The sequence below is a fragment of the Epinephelus fuscoguttatus genome, linkage group LG16, assembly GCF_011397635.1.
Source record: "Epinephelus fuscoguttatus linkage group LG16, E.fuscoguttatus.final_Chr_v1".
Classification (NCBI taxonomy): Eukaryota; Metazoa; Chordata; class Actinopteri; order Perciformes; family Serranidae; genus Epinephelus; species Epinephelus fuscoguttatus.
The window spans coordinates 26878171-26902633 of NC_064767.1; the positions used below are offsets into that span (position 1 = coordinate 26878171).

A 24463-nucleotide genomic window follows, 5' to 3' on the forward strand; every position below is an offset into this window, starting at 1 on the left:
ATAGAGTGACCAAGAAAACAAAACTGGAAGTTCTGACGACCATACGTTTAAGGCATTGTTTCATGTGAGCAACTTTGCTAATGAATGAGAAAGAAAGTTAAGTCAGTAATCTTCTATGACCTAGCCAATTGCCTTTACAGGGAATAAGAGGTCTTTGGGTTTAAACGGCAAGACAGAGAATAATTACATGCACAAAGTCAGACTGGCCTCAAAAAGTTTCGGGTTGACTTAGCAGGTGCTAATGGGATGTTTGAGAGCTTAGGCTTTGTGGAGTGGAAGCAACCATTGCAGGCAGCGAGCTGACTGGAGCACGAAAAGACACCGAGCCACTCACTGATGCTGCAACTGACACGAGCTGACAGTCAGCTCCAGACTGGTCACTCAGCCTGCAGAACAAAACTCTTCTGTAGAAGTAAAATGGAAAAAGCATGCGGCTGGCCGGAATGACAGCAATTTTTTTAAACCACACAGAGACAAGGCTTGTCTAGCATGTGTCATCCTATGCTGACAGAGACAGAAGAAAGCTGCAGTTCTTTTGTGCCACAGTTGTAATTTCAGAGTTGTTAATTACTATCCGGAGAATTGAAATCGATGCCGGCATGCTGGTATCTGACGATTTCTTTCAGTTACAGGATATGTTGATGCCACAAGTAATTCTCTGAGTGCCATTGACAGGATAAGAAGGGAAAAAAATGTTGTGGATCACACTGTGCACGTCCCTATCAAAGGAAATGAATCATTTCTGACGTCTACAACCTCCAACCAGTTTCTGGCGTCCCTGTGTTAAAATGTCCAGATATGGCACTGTTTGTAGTGCTTTGATTATTTAACCAACCATGAGCTGCTGTGACTCATGATTTCTCTCTGTGATCCCGAAAACACATTTTCTAAATTATCCTGTGGTCAATCCACATTATTACTGTTAGTACAAAGCTGGTTCAGATTCAGTGGAAAACGTTATATCTAGACTGTGGAGTGACAACAGCTTGTCACTGACCATTTGCAAAAAAGTGTTACAAGAAAATGAAGGGAAATCAGATTCTGTAGCTTCTCTAACAAGCGGTTGCTGTGGCCATTATGCATCCAGTATGCCATGCGTTCCTCTAACAGAAGAAACCTGAGTGCTTAGATGAGGGAACAAATTGCCTGTATCAATATGCATCAAGCACAGCGAAAGGGAGAATGGCGATGTTAATTATTTACTGAGGAAAATGTTGCCCTGTTGCTTTCACTGACAGGTCAGACTTCAAATGCTGAGATGCTTAACGTATGCTGCCGAAAAACCATTAGCGCCTCATCCCTGCTGCTCAATTAAAAACTCAGTATAACAACCATGCTAAAAAAAAACAGAAAAAGACAACACCTTACTTTTGGACAGGAGACATTTGTATCACACAGCATCACTTTGCTAAACAGGTGAACTGCTTATTTTCTGTAAAACCTGCATCTCCCAAGGGAAATATCTGGCCCTAAAGCTGCTAAATGTTCCACTATGTTCACCAGCTAGTCGCTAGATGTGTCTGTCTGCCCTTTGGTGCTGGACAGAGTACAACCCTTTTTTTAAGAGCTTTTTTTACACAAAACAGCTGCCTGCTGCAGTTCAATGCTACAAAAGCAATGAGAGTGAACCAAATCAGGAAAGTTTGGGTCTGAACAGCTGAAAAAATTAGCTGAAACTCGCTATAAAGCACAGTGAAGCTGAGAAAGCTGCAGACTCAAGCAATAACTCTCCGTAGATCCATCACTACAAGCAGCTCACATGGTTGTATGCAACTAATAACTTTTTTCATTGTCAATTTGTTGATTATTTTCACAATCAATCAAGTAGTTGTTGATTTGTCCAAAACCCAAAAGACGGTCAGTTTACTGTCATAGAGGAGAGAGAAAACCAGAAAATATTCAAGAAGGTGGAATCAGAGAATCAACTATTAAATAAGTTGCAGATTAATTTAATAGTTAACAACTAACTGATTAATCCATTAATCACTGCAGCTGAAGTCATTGTCTATATTGTAATTGTCAAAATATTAGTTATATCCTCTTTAAAGTAAAATACAGCATCTGGACACAAATATTTAATATGAATATATTGATGCTGCTTTTACACTGGTATAAATTGTGGATTTATCATTCTAGTAATCATGAATTTATTAATTTACAAAAACTGGCTATGACTCAAATTCCGAGGCAGATTAGGCTCAATGTTTTGTTACCCAAACAGAGAAAACTTTTTTTTTTCCCATGGTGAAACTTCTGTTCAGTCAAAAGCAACTAAGCTGTCATTTTGCTTGAAATTGTTACCTCCAGAATCATAGGCAATGTCTCCCACATCAACCCGCCCTAGAGCCAGCCTCCCTCCAGTTTTAACTGTCTGACTATCTTATGGCTGTTGTTGAAACTTTTGTGAAGGATTTAGAAAGACATGGTGTAATGGCTTGTGTACTGCTTCCTGCAAATTGCCATGTGTTCAGGTTGAATTGCATAGTTTTTTTTGTCTTTTTTCCCTTTTCACTTTGGTGTAACCCAAATGTGTGTGCTGAAACTTGTTCCAATAAATAGCTTCCTCTGCCCTGCAGGAGTGGAAAAATCATTTATTTTATAGATTTTCTGCTTTACCATCAAGGATTACCCTCTTAACCTTAGCCTCTTGCTTCCTTATTGGCTTAGCTATCGATTGCCCTCCATCCACTCTTCTGCCTTCAAGGTGACCCATAACTAATAAACACTCCTCAAAAAGTATGCCATGCAGTAACCTAAAAATACGCCCCTGTTTGCTGCTGGCCAGGTCTATATGGCTGTCAACGTTTGTGCTTATGTTATTGAACATTCATCGAGCTGTTGGGGATACCTGTCATATACTATGCCAAACAAAGGTTGATTGATTTATGCAAATGTGTGCGGTCGACATGAGCCACAAGCAGTCCTGTGACATATTTCAGGTCCTCTGGTCTTTCGCAAAGAGTAAACAACTATGTCAGATTAAAGTTTCCACATGTAAACCTACTAATTTTAGTGCAAAAGCAATGTGGACAGCCGAGCCAGTTAAATTGATCTTGCCCTCCGTTTCCCTCTCTTTGCTTCCTGAGAGGGTCACACTGAGGAGTGTGATGAAGAGGAAGCATCTGTTTCTAAAGTGTTCCTCCATTGTCCACCCATTGTGAAGGACCAGCACCTGAGCAAACAAAGAGCTTCCATTATGCCATACTCACCAAAATCTCGACAGCACCTTTACACGCCGAGTGTGTGAGACTGAGTGAAGGGAGGAGAGTGAAAGGAGAAAGGGAAATATTGTATGGGAGCTCTGGATGTTCCAGTCTAGTGTGCTCCTTAAACAAAACTAACAATGACCATTAGTTACAAGACACCTTTGCTCACCATCATTCAAGCTAAAAATGTCTCCCTCCTAGATGGCTCTCAGAGCCCAGAGTAAGGAAGACATGGCTGTTTGTGTTGTTTTGTGCAACTCCACAGATCCCCCCTTTTAGAATGAGCACTTGACCTGCTTCCACACATTGGAGTGTCCTTTCCAGAGTAATGGCATTTTGCATAATGCCATTACTAAGCTGAAAGTGTGAAATCGCTGTGCTTCAGTGCAGTTTTATAAAGACAGAAAAAATGTGTGTGTGTATGTGTATATATAATAGCATGTGGGGGATGGGTGTGAGGTGGCCATGTAAGATGGCCTAGCGAAAGCATATTCTCAAATTTCATCTCCTCTAAATAAGATTAGTTAATTACCAAGGGAGGGTAATGTTACAATTTTGGGGAACTACCCAGCTGAAGCACAGTAAAAAACAAACACAATAACATATTAACTTGTTTCTTTTCAAGCCAGCACAGTTTGTCTAAGACGTCATCTGAGTTGTTCATGAGCCAACATTTATAGCTCACATTTGATAGCTAGTAGGATCTAAAATTATCACCCAGCACAGCCAGCCTTATCAGGCCCTGGTTAAAGACTAAACCCTGGCTGTCAGTGAAAAGAGTGATTCCAGAGTGTCCTATCTTTCCCTAAACACACCACAGGGAGCCTGGGAGAAGACCCTGACCTCATCCCCCTTTCAGCCCTCTGTGCCCTGAACTGGGATCGTTCAGGCCAGCTGCAACATTGATCTTCCAGGCTAAAATTTCAAGGGCTGAAAAACAATCTCCCTGTTGGCAAATGGATGGCATAGCACCCCGAGCGCTGGGGTCGTCAGTTCAGCCGGAGCCCGGAGGACGTGTGGACGTGTAGTGAAGGGTAGGAATGTTGGACAGGCAGAGGAGATAGAGACGTGTCCAGCAGGCCTTCCCTGGAGAGATCCGATGGCGTTGTCTCTGACCAGGTGAAGAGGTCATCGTCACTCTCATGACCTCTAACGCTCACTCACTTCGTAAACTCTATATGCAGTCACAAAGGACAAGCAGGATTGTTACACGTCAGTATGCTAATACACAGCACCGACATGTTCTGACAAATATGTAAGATTAGCTGCCCTAAATCTTTTTGCCTCTGGAGATTTATAACTGTGTCCATAACACTCTGAACAGAAGGTGAGAAAGGGGGAAGAGGACTAACACATAGAGCATGAAATATCACAACTCAGAGCGAGCCGCATCGCTTACTGCACTGAAATTCCCTTTTTAGTTTTAGGGTAGCTTTTCAACACTGAACATTAAATATTTCCTGTTAGAAGCATTCAACTGCAGGTCTAAGATTTAGGAGAAGTTAAAATGGTGGCTTTGTAAAGCTGATTTCTTCCCTTTGCTGATCATCTCTCACAACTTTGTACAACTCTCTCCCTGCTCTGACTGAAAGTCCTGTCAAAATGATTATCCTGTCATTAAATGAGTGGTCTGAATTCATTACATAACATCTCTGCAGCCCGGTAGCCAGCTTTTCACCAACCGGTACAAAGTTTAGATTTTAAAAACCACTGTCCTTAGCCATTAATTTTTTTTCCACCCAGTTTTGTGTTATATAAGTGCTTCCAGCATTTTAATGGCCCTGCGGTATAAATAGTACTACTATCATATTCATAGGATCAGATCCAAAACTTGTTACATAGAAATAGAAACCTCAGTAAGAAGTGCACTTATTGAATCAAAGTATGTTATGGCTGCTGTCAAGCTTTTCCTGTGTCTGTATTGGTGTTATAACATCACAGTATAGAACAGATAATATGTGTCCAATATATAAAGAGATGGTGGTTTACTGTATATCTTGTTATTTGTAATCTCCAGGCACATTTACAATCCACAATAATGTGCTAAGTCCTTGTTGTGATCAAATTATGGAGGGCAATTTGACAGTGATTTACTGCACCAGTGCATGAGACCGTGTTGTTTCTGTTGTGATTGGGGGTACAGTGAGAGCATGGACAGACAGTCTTGTGTTAAAGGGACAGTTAACTCCAAAATTAGTACTACATATTTCTCCTCCTACCTGTAGTGCTTTTTGTCAATCTAGATTGTTTTGATGAGAGTTGCCAAGTGTTGAGCATATTTGCCATAGAGATGTCTGCCTCCTCTCCAATATATTGGAACTAGATGGCACTCAGCTTCTGGTGCTCAGAGAGCCAAAGAAATACATTTAAAGACCTCAACAGCTCCTTCCATGACCAGGTTACTTAAGATATCTTGAGTAACCGGGTCATGATTTCTGGAAAGAAACATCGCTGTTGAGGTTTTTAAATGTATTTTTCTGGCACTTTGAGCAACACAAGCCGAGTGCCATCAAGTTCCATTATATTGGAGAGAAGGCAGACATCTCTACTGCTGATATCATTAACACTCAGCAACTCACACCAAAACATTCTAGATTGATAAGTAGCACTACAGGTAAGAGGAAAAATATGCATTCTTGATTTTGGGGTTAAGTGTCCCTCTACGTAATCTCCACATGAATTCGTCTTGTACAAATGTGGAACACAAGAACAGCATTTCAGGCTATAAAATGCTTCTACTATCCACAAGATAACAGAACGTCTATATTGCATTTCCAATGCTTTATTTTCCTGTCAGGTCTCACTATGGAGAGTATAAGGGAGGGGCTGCAGTGTGTGGTAATAAACCGGTATGCTCCAAAAATAAAGGTTAAAGAAACAGAAAGTTTTGGGAGGGGAATCAAGAATCAGGGGTTAAAACTTTGTGTTTGTTGCCTCTAGCTTAGCAGGGTGCACTGTCAAACACTGTGGTGCAGCATTTGTGGGTGGGAAGCTAGCTTGGGATCATGTCCTTGGCACTGCACTGCATCTCCCCTTGGCTGGTCAGGGCTTTTGTGCAGAGTGCGGTGGACTCTTTGGGGGATCTCGTGAACCTCTGTATGCAATACGCCCTACCGGTGAAGCTCAAGCAGCTGGCGGCTCCATGCCTGCCAGAGGAAAGGTAGTGGTTTAAACAATCTGCACAGATCAATAGTGGGAGTTGGTAGCAACAAGGACTGCAGTTCTCCCTTTCTAACTTTCTAAAAACCACACAACCAAACCAAAAAACACCTCTGTGTGTGTTGTGGATTGTGTGTGTGCTTTTTGTTACTTGTCCTGTGTGCTGCTCATCAACCAAGATCATCAACCACACACATAAAAATGTTCCTCAGTGGTTCTTTGGTGTGGGATGAGGTGCTATATTGCACTGCTGTACACACAAAGAACTCTTTAAGCCCTTTTATGTTTCTTTGGCGGTACTTAACTAAACTAAGCTAAGCTAAGCTTTAGAGGTTCTCTACAGGTTCTTCAGTGCAGTTTAGAAAAAATATTCAAATGCCCCAAACAGAGGACAATAACCTGTCCAACAATTCATAAGAAATGATTGCAAATCATTCTTATCTTACGTACAATTTTATTTAGTGCCACATAGCACCCAAACAGGTTTCTCTATGATTATGAGCCAGTCATCTGCATTTGGGTACTGTTTAGCACTATTTTTATTTAGACTGAGGACTAACTGCATGAGCTTATGTTCATGCATTAATATACATATTGGTCCGTTACCCGTCACTTCACATTAAAATCTTAACTCCTTTAGACTAAGAAGGAGAAGGCTGATTCAGGACAATGGGCTAGACCCTTAAGAGTATCTGAGTTAAGACGTCATAGTGTCTTTCAAATATAACCCAGCAAAAGCATGCAGGTGATCTTTCCCATTGTTTGATTCAGATAATATAAGAGAAGGCAAGTATAGTACTTGAGAGACTGGAGAGCGCTAAATCTCATTTGTGGTGTCTGTCAATACAAGTGAAGTGCCAGCTGCAGCGGTGCCGAGCTGTGGGTGAACCTTAGGTTAACGCGTACGTATAGGGGGCTTTGTGAGTGTTGGGAGGGATGTACTATGCAAAACAAAAAAATCCATTATTCAACAATGAAAAGTGTTTTTTTATCTCTCACTTATCTTACATAGCGTTGTAATTTTGGAGGCCACACACTGACCACAGGTGAGCACAAAGAGGAAAACAGATCATCGGGTCACAACTCCAATCACAGTGTGGAGAATCAACAATGCAAAAAAACAGGCCAGGGAGATTCATTATTTTGGGCTGCTGAGAGTATTTTAAGTGCTCTTATTTCAGATAATTCACATTTCCCATAGCTAACCTTCTCCCAATCCTTCTCTCTCTCTCTAATGCTCTCTCTCACCGTCTCTTTTCATTTCATTTCTCTTTGCTCTCCCTGAAAGACAGATCTATGGAGCGAGAGACTTCTTGTCTGAGGCTGTCTTATCGCCTGTCTCAACCCTGCAGAGAGAAATTCCTCGCCATTTGTTGAATACAAGTGTGATGGTGTGCGTTAGCGGCTCATCTGTGGCTGCACTTCCTCACCTGGCACTCATGTGATTAGATTTCATATCCCAGCCCGCAGCAGATAAACTCTATCTCTATCGGCCAGGCCCCTAAACATCAATCTGCCTTGCTGATGGCCTGTGTTGTGGCGGCAGCCTCATAAAACATTCCTACCACCCTGCTTACGCATAATAATAAAAACGGCAATGTTCTATGCAGAATGCCGTTTTAGATTTAAAATAAAAAAGTTTATTGTAACATGATGTGTATCTGTTTCACAAGGGAGACAATCAAGTCCTCATAAAGGGTGAGCACCCTGCTGTGCTATCCGAATGCCAGCGTTTAGGGGTTCACTGCCTTCCTCCAGCCAGTCCTGACGAGATGCTGGACTCTGCATGGAGCACATCCACCATGTGGCTGGACAGAGGTGTGCTGGAGCAGGAAGTGGGAGGAAGGAATAGAGCAGGTCTGTTTATTTATTGTTCTCCTCTGCTTTAACGGCTCGTGACCGGCTGGCTTTATTAAACTGGGCTTTGAGCACACACATAGCAGCACTAAAACTTCCTGATGGCTGAGAGGGGATCAATTCGAGCTGCTGCCTGCAGGAATTACTGCAAAGTAATGGTACTATCACACAGGTAGGCCTCGCCTGCGTTAGGGGTTAAATGGACCATTTAAATTCTTTAATCAACTTCAGTATTAGCTGCATGAGGGGAGTGCAGCTCCTAACAGATATGTGCAGGTGTAGGCATTTCTATGAATATCAAATAAGGAGTTAACACAAATCCCTTACCAAAATGGGTTTCACGAAAAAGACAAAACAGACATGTTGAAGATCTGTCGGCGCCACAGTTGTAAAACCTGGAACATGAATATTTTTGTCTTTAATTAGTGCTTCTCCAAACACTTAATAGGTTGCATATAAATGATGCATATTTATAAAGGGCATAGCTATTGCTCTAATTAAAATGTATATTTGAGAAAAAAAAAAAAACAGAACAGAACTATGGAGATTCACTACAGACATCTGGAAAGTTTTCAGAAATGCTACTCGCACATGTTCGCAGTGACACTATTTGGTCTATATCTTTCTGATTCTATATTGATTAGTTATGTTACTTGACACTGTATCCCCATGTGCATTGTGAGTGGATTTTGTTTTACCAATCTATACAGAAGACATGCAACAAAAACTACACTCGTGAAATTTACAGGACACTGGGGCTGTATGGAATTGTGGGTTGTTGTTTTTTTCAAAGTGTTTTTAAAGCTTTGTCCACCTTCATTTGCATACGTTAAGGAAGAGAATATTAGAAATGTCTAAAAATGTAATGTAATGCAACAACAACACATGCTACAACCTCAATAATTTCCATAGAGATTATCAGCATCTTCATGACAGGTTAAAAACAACTGGTCACACAAAACTGGAGACTGATATATTGGAAAATTAGAGGAAAGGTTTGTCATGTAAATCGACATTATTTAAATCAGATTACAGTTGAAAGGAAAGAATCTTCCGACTGCGACAGTGCATGTAAATGCTCCGATGTGTGTTGTGTACACTCTCAACCCCCTCCCCTGTACGCTTGTTGACATCAGGGTCCCCTCGACCCCCTGCCACCTCTGTAAATTGTGTTTCACGGCTTGAAGGTTACAGAGAAAGGCTTGTGTTTGCCGAGGAGGCCAGATTAGTGCTCATCAGTCGTGGTGTTTGAGATCCCCGTTCTGACCCTCGGGGCAAAAAGCCAAGCCGCTTTCACACTGCAGTACACGGGGACCCGAATGAGCCTACAGCAGCCTATTGTCACCACTCACCCAAAAGAAAAGGCAGCAAATTGCCATGTCAGGAACTTTGGCCCCCATGCCAATATAATACACAGCCTTTGTCCCTCATCTAGCCTGTTAATATAAAAGGAGTCGCAAAGGGTATATGGTGCAGCTCAATTCTCGCTACAAAATAACAACAGTATGATTTGATGTAGGAGTTTGTGTGGGTGTTTGCTTCAGAACAAGCGGCAGTTTGAACCGCAATAAAGATTTACATTTGATGCAAATGAATGCCTAGTCAAACTGGTGCGGGATAAAGGAAGGAGGCACACATGTATCTGCCTTGAGATGAGAGGAATATTAACAGATGGTTGTAAACCGCGGTTACAAACAACCAATGCAAAATATTTTTAATTAATTGAATAGATGTCTGAGTTCTGCTATGCCATGACACTCAGGAGCAGATGAAAACGAGTCGGTGGATTATGCTGAGGTAAACAGCTATGTTGAAAAAGCCCATTGAAAGTTTGATCCTATAAGATGCTCAAACCCACTGGCTCAGTTTGCAGATAGTACACAAATTGTTACAACATTTTTTTCATTATCTCCAATGATTGTGCTAGTTGTACTCTCAAGCTTTCCACTTCTATGCCTACAGACCCAAACCGTAATCGACTTGAGGTGATTTGATCATTTGTTCCTTGCCTTCCTGAGGTAGCCGGCGGAGGTCAGTGATTTCAAATGCCGACCAGATGACATATATCATTAGGGTGGATTTCCTATTCTGCTCAGTAGTCAATCGTGCAAAGGTAATTAGGCATTTCTGTCTCCGTGACGCTGACTGACACTAAGATTAACAAGCTTTAGGAGCACAGTTGACTGGAGGTGAGAAATCTGCCATTATTGCCCAGATGATGAACTAGGTTCTGTAGGGTTCGATGGCATTGAAACCGTGGCCCCCCTCAGAGCAGACCACACTACGCTGCACACTACTTACATTGTGTGTACAGCTTAAACACATTTCAACGCATAGTCAAGGGGGAAAAAAACTGTTAAGAAGTCACACTAAAGTACTCAGGCACCTCTGGTAATCGATAAAAATTCGCAAGCTAATCCTGTCTAACACCTACACTTCTGTGTGCTCTCAGAGTAAAAAAAAAAAAAAAAAAAGCAAAGGGGAAAGAGTGTTGAGTTAGAATTAATGCAATGTTAGTATGCACATTGTTTTTCCATCAGGTCTATTGGCATACTCACAAAAAGCCTCTGCATGTTTCTAATCAGTGTGGTAGCAATCCTAAATGGCAGCAATAAAAGCACACAGATCTTGCAGGAATGTAAAAGCGCCAGTAAAATAAAACGCATGATTTAATGACCATCTGTTGGGAGCCGGTGCAGACCTTGCTGCGACATGCTTTGTGAATGATCAAAGGCAGCGTCCGCATCGAGAGCGATTCACCTCAGGAGGCACGCTGGGGAATTAACAAGCCACCCAGCACAGATCCATTTTCCATGCAGTTTGGCCCTTTTGATTCCTTAACTGGGCTGCCTCAGTCTCACATGGTGAAAAGGACGGAGTAAAACAATGTAATATACACACAGCAGCCCAGCCCTACAAAATGAGAAGCTCATAGCTAAACAGCAACACACTTAAAAGTTTGAAAATCCATTTGTAGAATAGCCCAGCGGAACGATTCAGAAGAGTTGTGTATTATTAGGATTTTTTTTTTTTTTTTTTTTTTCCTTTCAGACTAGCCCTGCCATCGGCTGCTTATGTTTATGGCCTTTCTGAGTTTCTCTAAGAGTCCATTTAGGTGTTGGGGGATGGATGCCAAATGACCAATCAGCACTTAAAAGAAGCATGCACACACAGAGAGGCATGCTGATGTCCTCAGACAGACATTCCAAAACACTCGGCTCTTATCTCATCAAGGCTCAGTAAATAAAACATTTAACAGCTGCGCCAGACTCAGCATTGCAGAGACAGTGTGGGCATCCAGCCTGCGCCAGGAATAACACGTAGAGCACATAGAAACACAGACACCCAAAGATAAGTCAGGCACTAACGTATATTTATACTCATGAGTTAATTTGAAGTTATAAACAGACCTAAAAAAGACAGATTCTCAGGGGTACGACGAAAAGGAACAACCACTCCGCTGGCATAGCTCACGCTTCAAAAATTTACCATAAGGCATGACAAATCTCAGGTGGGTTCCTGACAAATACATACCCACACAAGCGCTTTCAAAGCACTACAAAGATTAACATACACATCCTTGGGCTGACATCGTCATTACCGCTTTGTTTTGCTTTCTTTACCTTCTGTCTTTCTGTCTCGTCCTCTATCTCCTTAATTATTCTTCCTTTTTTCCAGTGCCCGCCTGTCTGTCAGTGAGACTGTGTGCAGTATTTAACATGCTGAGGGGACACATGTCCACCCCAAACACCACAGAACAAATTCGCTACTTTGTTTGCGTTCACAGCTCATTTGGCCCAATCCATGTTTTGGCATTCTGTTATTGTCACGCTTGGTGAGGTTTTCTCCGCTGCCCACCGAGGGGGAGAAACACGTTCCAGGGGCTGTCAGCTGAGGCTCACATTCACACTTTATCCTGCAGTATTTCCTTCAGGCTTACTTTTTCATGTAGTGTACAGAACACTGTGTCTGGAAACAGAGACTGTGGAGTAGCATGTGTGCCTCCATCTTTGGGGCATTGCCAGCGAATTTTGAAGAAGCTAATAAAACGGGGGGAGTGAACTTGGGAGGTGAGGATAAAGTAGCTGGAGAAATGGCATCAAGGTCAACTGCTTCCTCTGCTTTACCACTAACCCACCCACATCTTGACCTTTTTTTTGGGGGGGGGGGGGTCAAACACACACACTTTAGATACAATCAGCACCACAGCTGTGTGTGTGTGTGACATCATACCTCCACCACCAACACAGTCACACTCCCACATGTATACGGGCTCTCTATTTTATCTGACCCACCACCCCCTTCAATACTGTAATGATTGAAGAGGCTTGGGAAAGTATCAGTGTGGTGTTGATCTCTCCAATGGTTGTGGAGGTTGACGGGAAGGGACAAGGTCTTGTTTGCAATTTCACAGGTGGAACTGGCTGGTGGTGGTAATGTCCCAGCTGGTCTCAAAGGTCTAATCTCCCCCAGCAAGCAGCAGTCCATCCACCCACCGACTGTAAACACAATGGCTCCCTATGGTACTGAGCTGATTGCTGTTTCATCAGGGCCAGGACTGAAGTCAGTGGAGAGGAGCTCTATCTCACACTGTTTGATGAACTTGTTTGTTTTTCCTGCGCATGGGAGGCCCAGAACAAACTGATTGGCAAGCAACATGTTTATCAGAAGCTTAGAAAAGCGTTCCCGATGATACCGGACAGTCAGTGCTACGCCAAAGCCACAGCAAAAAGCTTAATTAGAGCTTTCTGAAAATAATGTCTTGATACCACCCCCTATAATGCCCATTATTACTGCTAAGTATGCTCCTCCATCAAGTATGGCATGTGCTAATGTGAGTCTCACAGTAGAGAGCCAACATGTTTCAGTGGGCTCAAATAGCTTTGCTGCACTCTCCCACTCAGAAATTAATCTTCTTCCCAGCAGACACCTCTGCACATGCCCGACACAGAAAGGAACGCATATACCAACATTAATTGGTTTGTGCAAACTGAAAACTCAATTCTGAATCTGAAACCTCTCAAATACACAGAATACTACACATAGATGGCATGTTTGGCATAATTGTTTTGACATTATTTTTCACCCTACAAAATGTGCTCATTATTTAACTAAGCTAGTCAAACAGTCTGTAATATATTTGATAAAGTGTGGCTTGTTTGATGAAGAGAGGACCTGTTTTCCCCTGACTCCTCTGCAGTTTTGCTTGCTACTTGCTTCTGTCGTGAAAATACATGAATATGCAGAGGAAAATGAAAAGATATTACGCACTGTTTTTCTCTCGCCACCACCCACTATGTCTGACATCTGTTCTCCACCTCCACCACACAGTTTACCCCATGCATCCCTCTGACATTCTTCATACCACCCTCCTCCTCTTCTCTCATTTTTCCTCACCCTTTTCCCTCTCCCTCAGTACTCCTTGCTCCCTCTCCACCTTCTATGTGAGCTTCTGTGGCTATCCTCGGAGATCTGTCTGCACACACACATGCTGTGGCGACAGTGTGAGGGTGATAATGAAGTGTCTGGGAAAAGCGGATTTGGTGGAGTGGTGGGCATCATCCCCGCGGTATAAACGCTCAGCTCTCCCTCAGGAAGGACACATGGAGCGTCTTTCACTTCAGTCCAACTGGCTGTCTCTGTGTCACTCTCAGCTAGCACACTAGGATGGCTGCTGTGGCCCTCAGGAGGCAACAGTGAGGGGGGTTAACGCAACGGCGGGCCCAGCACCTAGGGGACGTTTGCCGTTTCATCCTCTGACACCCGCCTGTTTATTCTGCACAGCCAGGCTGAGAGGAGCGTAACACTGGCACTGGGAAAGTGAAGATCTTCACCAGGGGAACAGGCTGACACAGAGAGAAAGATAGATGGAGGACGAGAGAGAGATAGAGAGAGACGGAGGAAGAGAGGGAGAGACAAACTCCTCCTCTTCCCTGTGGTCTGACAAAAAGATGACAGCTTTCCTCTGGAGCTTGCTCTGCCCTCCCTGGGCTGAAACCTCACTTGTAGGCAAGCGGCCTGTCAGACATAGCTAACTAGGCTGCCCCAAGAGAGATGCAGAAAGCTTGACAGTTTGTTACTAGTTGGCAAAAGGCCACTGTAGCAGGTCAGTCTCTGCACAGGAAGTGTCAAAGAAGTGCCACTAATCAGCTACCAACTGGCTCTTTACAGATGCTCACGTGAATGTTATCCTTCCTCTCCGCCCACAGCTAGTTCAAAGACCTATTATTATCACTGATTTGTCACATACTCAAACGCTCAGATCTATGTACCACCCCGACACTACTGTAAACATTAGGTACTTGAGAGCAATCAGCGCCCCGTGTTGCGCTTTTATGATGCATAGTGGTTAGTGAAATTATGGCATGCATTGTTTAGGCAGCACAAAGCCCCGGGAGCCCTGCAGTGTGCAAGTGTAAAGCAGGCAGCAAGGTAAAGGTCCTTGAGCCAGCTACATTTAACATAACAGAATATTACACGGTACATTTAAATCTCAAAATGAAGAGTAATTTAGTAAATGATGTGATTAAACAAAACATGTGCTATTTATCTTGTAATAAATACAGTGTTCATATTAAAAACAGTTCAACTATTCATTTGTTAAAAAAGACTGGCTATCAAGACAAGGTTATTCTGCCTAGCCTGGTGGCTGTGTATTGATTTAATGGCTCTGCTTAATGGCAATGTCCTGCTAATTTCTTCCATTGATCTCCACTGGTTCCTCAATTACATTCACCACTGTTAAACATAGAGAGTAGATGGCATGAAGGGAACACCTTTGTTAGGGAATCAAATTATATTAAAGGGAACCTGTTATGCTCATTTCCAGGTTCATAATTGTATTTGAGGTTTCCACTAGAACATGTTTACTTTATTTTCCTCAAATTTTCCGTGCTGAAACACCTGCATTCACCTCCTGTGTGAGACACTCTGTTGTGGCGCCTGTTGGTTTAAAAGGATACTTTGCTGATTCTCAACTGCCTTTGTATTATAACAATGTGGGTAATGTGTAAATGAAGTGTGGTAAACTTCCCTCTCTTTTAACAGTGCCCAGATCTCTGCACATCTCTCAGCTTTTCACTGGCTCCAGGGTGTTTGCTCAAACTTCAGATTGCACATCCGCATTTTCATATGCCCCCCCACTACAGACACAAAGGGTATAGACAGGGATCGAGACACAGCTGCCCCCTCTCACTCTCACTCTCTCAAACTCAGACCAAATTTAGATCAAACTGTAAAAGAAGGCAGCGCTGATCAAATATAAATGAAGATTCTGTTACTGTATTGCATATTTATCTCCTAAAATGTCTTCAGAAACATATTTTAGTGATGTCTGGCTTTAACACAAGAATTTGTGAAGAAGGAGCTGGCGTCAAACTGTTTCCTGTGCTGTACAAACGGAGGCTGAACTGAGATTAACGGTAAAACTTAACAGTGCTACTAAAAATACATACCAAGATTTTGTTACCACTTTGCCTTTTTCTTGGCTAAAATGTTTTCAGAAACATATTCTGGCCAACCGTTTAACCAAAGTTGAGATAATTTGCTACCGGCCACCATACTGTCTTCTGTGTCAAAACAGACACGCTCGCATTAGATCATGCACCAGTGGAAGCATTTATTGTCCTGGTGTGGCACACAAAAGTGAATGTCACAGCCCTTTTCCTCTGTTTTCTCTGGTAACATAACACCAATATTAAAAGTATTTGCATCTTTCTACAGCATTGACAGCCAAGTTTTATAAAAAGAACATCTTTCCAACAGTGAAATACGTCTTTAAGACCACCTCCTGAAACAAAACAAACAAACAAACAAACAAAAAAAAAACATCTGCTCTGATTGGTCAAGGTTCCCGGGTCTTCATCATCTCAGCATCGTCATTGCAGTCAGGGGAATGATTGTAATGGACTACAGCAGCACTTTCTATTGTGAAAAAACACCAGTAAATGCTTCTAAACCAAAATCTTCACCACTGGACACGTTCCAGCAGGAAAATGGTCCAAAATCAGGGAGAAAAGAACAACACTGGCAACCAAAACTACATGTCTTTCCAATATAAGCATGTAACTATACGTAGCAGTGTAGGCTACATAATTAAACACTTGCAGTAGCATGTCTGGAACAGATGACCATCAAAAGAAATCTGTCATGAACTCATGTCAGCTTGTCTGGAAAGTATAAAGACGTTGGAAACAGAGTATTCAGAACAGTCTGAAACCTGAGGTTACTTTTAAATATGTTTACCTCATTATTTGAAACTTTGGCCATGTTGAATATTAACATCTCAAATTGTAACATCATATTAATGTGACAAAGTAAGGAAAAGCATAACAGGTCCACTTTAAACATCAAAGCAAAGCAAAAGAAGAAGTCGTTTTGATACTAAACCTCTTTCATATTTCACTGTGCCTCAGTTCCAGATTTTGTTAAATGTTGAAATGTGTATTTCCCAATTTTGGTTTACTTTTAGTCCCACCTGTCTATTACTTAAGTGTTCTGTCTTCCTGATATATACTTTGCAAGACTCTCTCCAGCGAGCACTCCGAGTAAGCTTTTTGAAAATAAGAGGGTTTCATGTGATTGGTATATTGGCAAGACAGCCGTCTCTGAGTCATGTGTGAGCATGTGCCTAAGCTCTCTGGGCCTCTTGTGATGTCCTTGTAGTAGCCTTGCCGTGATTGGTGAGACTATGGGATGGGGTAGTGCCCTGCTAAGAACTGTCCCCGTCTGTCAGATCTCATCACTCCATCCTGCATCGCTGGGGGGCTGCGGGACCAAAACTGACCACTGAGTCAACTGACAAGACAGCTCAGCATCCAGTTATCCCAGAACAAGAAACGAGCACACACACACACACACACGAGCACATATTTGCAAATTCAGACAGACACACAGACACGCCATCATGCAGCAAATGCATTCACATACGCGTGTGCGCACACACACACACATACTGACATGCAAACACCCAGTCGCACAGACACAAACGTAATACACACAGACACATCCACGCAAAAGAGCATGGACAGGCCGAGTGCCGGATCTACCCCCAAAACAGCCACAACAAAGCCTGTGCAGGACACAAATGTGCTTTGACGTTGAGGTTGGTTATGCTTTGAGTTGTCTAAAATCTGAACAACTGACCCAGAAATGCTGGTGCACAGAGGAGGGGGTGCGGGGTGCGGGGGGAAGGTCATGTGTGATGCAGTGTGGAAGAGAACTAAATGGACACTTTCTTTCCCACTTCTTGAGCCCTGTGGTGGTATTCTCACTTTCGGTACAAGGGGGCGGGGGACAGAATATGGTGGATCCTTAAACCGGGGTGTCCGCCCTTTGTTGCAACAAAGCATGTGAATTACCGGGTGGTTGAAATATACATAAGAGGTACAATATGCTGTGAGATTGCAGAGTATCACTCTTCCTGTCCCCGGATTGAAGTCAAAGGCCACCTTTGTTTCCTCTCAGTGAGAGCGAGAGAGAGAGAGAGCACAAAGCAAAGAGAGAGAGAGAGAGAGGCTGCAGAGGTCAAACACAAAGGAAAACAAGCAGCTGCAATATGTTTACAGCAGCAGCCCTGAGGGAAGGAGAGGACCCAACCACAATATCGCATATATTTATTTTTAACTAAATGATTCTGAGAAGTCAAGATGGCCTACTATATGCTTGTGTTGCTCCCTTGCAGGCAAAAATGCACAAAAATGCATGCAGAAATGTAAAATCCATAACTTTCCCAACAACAAGAATAGCTTATACAATAGTTTTATGATAATTTCAAACACTGTACTTTACCCAGCCAAAATGTAACAGCACTCAGAGACTCCCTAGTCCCAGCTGCCTCGAGGCTTGGCTACTGCCCCGAGGTTTTAAGCTGCAGCTGGCAGAGCTAGCGTTTCAAACTGATAAGACTCCAGACTTTCCCAGTCCTCTGGTTCAATATACTACAGGGGACATTCCAGAGGAGTGAAGTCCTCCACCTAAAATCACGTCTCGGTGGCAAACACACTGAAAATAGGTAGGTTTTTAAATCCACTGCAAGCTAAGGCAGGCTGAAAACTGCATTGTTTAATAATCTTTAAGGCTTAAGAATAAGAACAAAATGTACATTTATTGTAACCATCTTACATTTTCAAAAATCAAAAGCGCTTGGAATATGCATTACCACTAATTCATTCAAGTCATAGTGTTTACACACGCAGGAAACCCAGCTGTCAAGTACGATCAACAACAAACTTAAAATACAATCTGCATTATACAAACACTTTCTTAACGTCCTGCATTACACATTCACACACTCTTGAGTGGCTACGGGAAACTCAATTAATTGTGAAGTGTGAACTGCGAGTGTCAGAGGAGGAGCGTCTCTTTGAGCAAGTGTAACTCTGAATGGTCCTCCTTAGCTCAGTGAAGCTGGTTACACCACAGCCAGACACAGAGAGCTCCCACAGTTTGATACGCTGATATGTGTGCTTTTAAAAGTTAGGCCCCGTCCCTTACCCGCACTGCAGTGCCAGAGATCAAGTGATGTCGTCAACTAGCTAATGACATGACTGCCGCAGGCGACGGCCAGCAGCTTGATTTATACATGGGGACAGAGATGAATGATTCATAGGCTAAGAGAGGGATAGCAGGACACGTGGCGGCTATATGCCCCTCTCGCTTGCTGTTATTCGCTGATACACACCTCTCCATAAATGCCTCGGAACACTTTATGTCTCATAAGCTTAACATTACACAACTGGCCAGTCCTGTTACCACCGCTCATAATGTCTGTGCCTTTTCCCTCTCCCTTCTTTGTCTCAACATTTTTTTTTACAACTCTTCCTCACACTGTCCCTCTTTCCCTCTAGTGTTCATTGACTCCCTGACCATTTCTTCTTCCCTTCCCATTATAATGCAATGCTAATCCTAAATATGGAACCCACTGTTGTAGGCTAAAATGAATGGCCCAATCATTCTACATCAATTAGTCCATCCATCATTGCTGATTGGAGGAGGAGGAGGAGGTGGGGGTGTTCGTGGTGACTGTTCTCTGTGGTGGCAGCGGGGAGACAGAGATGGCATTAGAGAGAGCTTTCACGCTGAAATGTAATTTCCATCACTGTTTGGGTACCGCAAACTGCAGTCCACACGATGACCTTGTCCTGCTAATTTCACTGGAATGCCCTCTAAATTACGTCATCTCTGTAATAATTGGGTGAGATGATCTGACAGCATGGGGGTACGGTACTTCTCATGTGATAATTTCACAATATAATGACTGATGTTTCCACTGAGATGTCATCATGCTTGATGTAATTGTATATTTAGTAATTACCACCAACTTCCATTAAAAATACTCAAAATCAAGAGATGGCTACACAGATGTAACACATCAAGCTCTTTCTGTAATACAGAATTAACTTTGTTGGTACCAACAATAAATAGATGTGGTCTAAGTGGAGTGTTGTGGCTTCCCTGCATATTATGCAGTCAGAATACTGGGTTACACATTTAATAAAGGCAAGGCAACAGCACACAGTAAAGTGTTAATGCATAAACTCACTTAGAAGTGCATTACACTTGGGATATGTAGCATGAAGTTGTTTTATAATTTTACTAAGTAAGTGCAATTTACAAAATGACTTCTCTGCTTATGCAAGAACGAGGCCAATTCAAATAAGGATCTTTTTTTAATTTTAATTATTTAAATGCATATCACTGGCTCAAGCCAATGCAAGAGGGCACTCCCAGTTTTGGATGATGCTATAAAAAGGAGACAAATGCAAAGTCCTGTCCTGAACTCATGCTTAAGAAATAAGAGGTACATAGATTTATTTACTTTGATAAATCACACGAAGATTAAGATATTACAAATGTCTTTATGCTGTGAGTTTACCTCGTAAATAGTTCCTAACAGCAGGGCTTATCCTGCAGAGGAGGACAGACACACATTTATTTCACTGCTGTCTCTAACACACTTTAAAAAGCACCATGGAACATCACAGCACAAATACAAGGTGGACCTAGATCAGAGTGTAACTAACTGCCCGCTAAATATGAGCAGATAAGTAAATCCCGAGGGTACCGCGCTGACTGAGGAATCTTTGCATTCAATTTATCATTTTACATTATTTAGGCTACTCCACAGGGAAATACCGTATCTCTTTCATAAGTTATGCTAATGGCTGGTACTACCATCTGTGAACTGAGGACCATCAGTCAAGCATGGTGTGCAGTCTCCGAGTTGTGAGAATAATATGTCATCTTTGAGTGATTAATCATATAGGGGAGTTCTGGAGCTCACTGCGAGCTGATTCGGTTGTGACAGGGACATGAGGCCATCTAACCCAAGCCGTCACACAACACCGTCCTGTATCTCGACCTATATCCCTCCCCCCTGCACAGAGTGCCATGCCCCGTTCCCCTCCAATCTACTCAATAAACAAGCCTGGGGCAGGACCCAGACAGAGGATAATGGTTCACCTGGAGGTGACAGGAAAAGAAAACAGAGCTCTTTGCATAACGAATGCAGATAGAGATAAGCACAGTGAAGCACTTAGGAATCTTGATAAAGGATTATCCAAACATGTCCGAAACTGGATACATTTTCTTTTTTTAAGCATGCTGGAACAGTCTTTTTGGAGGAGCCAGTTCTGCAGTTATTGTCCTGCTGAAATTGCACTGCTGATATTGTGCTTTCTGTGGTCAGGTACTAAAAACAGAAGTTCTCACATTTCACCCAAAAGGTCAAACCCAGGACATTATACTCCTTCCGTTAATTCCATTTGTAATTTGCAGACCTTTGCAAACACATCATTTTCTCAGCACAGTCACTAAGCATTGCCCTGTCATGTCACTGTGAGTCTGCCTCGATGACATCTTTAGTCGCAGAGGAGGGCAAAGAACCACACGAGCACCACCGCAGCCAGGCATAATCACAGCAAGCATAATTAATCTCATACATTAGAATGTGTTGGTACTTGCTATGACTCACACCACTGTTTAGGAAACTTATGAGGGAGGAGAGCTGGGGGCACACAGCGCTACAGCCTATGTTATGCAAGCAATGACAAAGTCTGGTGAGTTCAGTGAGCGTTAGCAGCCCGTGGCCAAATTAGCCCGAGTCAGGACATACAAAAACAACCGTGCATGTGTCCTGCTGCTTGACTGGAGCAGAGAAAGGAGGCCCAACCTGAGAAGAACGATTTGTTTGGGTGGTCTAGTTAAAGCCTAGTGCTAAATGGGCAACGGTTCTGGTTAGAATGCTAATGAGCCCATTCCCCTCCTGGATGGAGACATCAAAGGCAAGTGGAGCTCCCTCTCTCTGGCTACACAGGGTTTCATGGTATCATTACATGGCTCAGTGTGCGCTTGCATCCTTGTGTTTGTGCGTGTGTGCGTGTGTGTGTCAGAGGGTGTGTGAGAAAGCCACAAATGGAGGGGGGAAAGGAGAGATAGACAACATCATGTTTACATTAGGTCTATTCTTTTGGGAGTGTGCCAGCATCCAGCCATGCTGTGACACACATCACACAAGCAACCTGGTACCATTCATAATTACCCTCTATTCACAGAGGCCTCATTTAGTGTGCTATTATCAGAGATCATTGTTATTTCCCTCTATGTATGTATGGAATCCCAGTGAGACCAACATGTCTCACATAGATAACAGCGCTATTTCGGTTAACCCCATTGTGTACATAATACTGAAGACGCACAACCCAGAGAGAATTCCCATCAGTGATTTCTAAGGATTTAATAGAGCATCAGGGCATAAGAATCTTTTCTAGACTTTTTTTGTCTCCATAACTAATGCTAGGAATATAATAATGTGTTTTTTTGGGCACAGGACAAATCTCACTCAGGGCTTTCTTTTCACTTATTCCCACCCTATTCACACTGCTCTGGCTGCAAGCCAATGAAACCATCACCAACATGAGTCTTGTCTGCTTTGCTGTGACCACACATCACACTTGAATTAATGATAAGATACTCAGAGAGGTGAAACTTTTCTCCCAAAAGATACCTCCACATACGTGGGAATAAAAAAAAAAAAAAAAAAAAAATCCTCAAAACCGTGTAAAGCCAGGAGAACTTCTAAAAGTGTGTAGGTGGTAAACTAACTTTTCTTACATAAAGTAAAGACTTTGTCCAGTTTTCACATACTGGCGGGAGGCCCACCTCTGTGAGAACTGTGAGAACTAAACATGGCTCAGGTGCGTGAGGCCAACATGATGGATCATCCTGTTGTGAAGCTGCCCCTCTGCAGAGCCCTGAGAAGACAGGTGGGAGATAAGGCAGGCCCTATATGAGAGCACATCTCCTCTTCACATCGATCCTCGCCGCCACCAAGGCAGGAGGTCTTCACATGCCAAAGCGCAGATAGGGGTAGAGGGAGGGCCAGGGTGAGAACAGAGGGAGCAGTTTTGTAGGTTTAGCAGCCACCTCATAGTGATAAAGACACTGAAAGATAAAACCCCTCTTGGCCTCGTGCAGATAAAAGACAAACGGTGTCGAGCTTTGTTTTGGCGGGAAAGTAACATTCTCAGCTCTCTGGTAGATAATGGTAATCTCTCCGTGGTTATAATCACCCCAGCCAAAACAACAAAAACAAGCTTCACAAGATCACACACATAAAAAAAATAATAAAGTCACACAGACTTGTTGTGGTCATTATTAACACAAGAAAATGTGAGTCGTAGCATTTTGCAGTTAATTGACCTTGTATCTTGTGCCAGTAACTTGGCAGGAATAGCATCACTGGAAGTCAATTAAGAATGAAAGGAGGCTTTGCTCTCAAAAAATGGCACTTGCTACAATTAGAATTCCTCTGGAGTTAATAAGCACAGCTGCAGGTCACAATCAACCGAAATGTTTTCTTCCAAAGTTTGACATTAATTGACACATGAGCTCTCACGTTCCAGTGTTGACAGCCTCAAACCTGACTTCGTTTTTGTCGGTGCTGTGCTGAAACGGAGCAATCTGTAGTTGAAGAAGGACCTGGATCAATCAACAAGTCTGCATGCTCTAAGATTCTGAGAGCAGTAAAACGGGGATTTGCCACAAAATAACAATAATGGAAACATAATGGCAAAGAAAATTGTATCTTGTGTTTGTCCATATGTGGCACATGAATACTAAGAGTCCACTGCAGCGGAGACAGACACCAATCAGGAGGACAGTACACCTGCTTTACAGGGCTTGGCTTTGTTATGGAGACGCATGTTTGTGACCTCTGATCTCAATCACTGAAGTTTTCTTGATGGTTGTGCGCTGAGGGCCTCTCCATGTCACTGATACACATTAGGATGCCGCACTGCTACGCAATAAATGGCTGGAAAGTTTGCAGTCTTACGCATATATCAGACAAGATGAGGGCCACTCCAGGCTGCGTGATTAGATGTGAATAAGATTTCAACAGCAACTGTGTACACTCTAATGGACACCATGTGCGCTGAGCAGTTAACTATGCTGTGGCTTTGATGTTGCTTTATGCACATCCCTCGTCTCTGATGACTCATATTTCACGCCAGGTGTTCCTAATAAATAAATATATAAAAACAGAAACAAGTGCATTCCTGCAAAGGGCATAATTCTGTCCTACGTGCTGTTTTTTTGTTAAAACAATTTCTAAAACTACTCTATAAAAGGACTATGTAATTTGGAGGAACATTTTGACAGATAAAATGATAGAGTATAACATTTTAACAAGTCACCCACATAATTGTTTATTTTTTAGTTCTATGAGGAAGATTAAAACACCAAAAAACAAGACACATGCACTGACAATAAACAGGGACTATCTGGCACACTGTAAATGTCAGTGAAGGTCTTCTTTATTAGTCGCATTATAGAAAGCTCTTAAAGATACAGTTCACCCCAAATCAAAAATAAATATTTTTCATCTGACTGTAGTCCTACTTATCAACATGGATTGTTTTAGTGTTCGCCGAATGTTGGAGATATCAGCCGTCAAGATGTCTGCCGTCTCTCAGATACAATTGAACTACAAACACATTGCAGTATCACAGTGCAGAAGCATTCTTGCATCTACTCATGGATGAAAGGCTCGAGCTCATCACTGTGAATGATCTTAAAATTCAAGGCATCCTCCTCAGTTGAGCCGTAACGTTAGCTAGCTCAGTGGTACAGTTGGTGGGTGTAGTTCGGTAAAAAGAAATTAGTTCCTACATGAAAGTGTTCACAACAAGGTCTGTGGATTATCTCGAGTAACCGGGTCATGATTTCTGGAGAGAGACATT

General features: G+C 42.6%; 1 protein-coding gene across 2 annotated transcripts in view; it reads right to left on the reverse strand.

Moving 5' to 3' along the window:
* Positions 1-24463, reverse strand: part of macrod2 (mono-ADP ribosylhydrolase 2) — a 467780-nt gene that overhangs the window by 297425 nt on the left and 145892 nt on the right. The gene's annotated exons all lie outside the window — the stretch shown is intronic.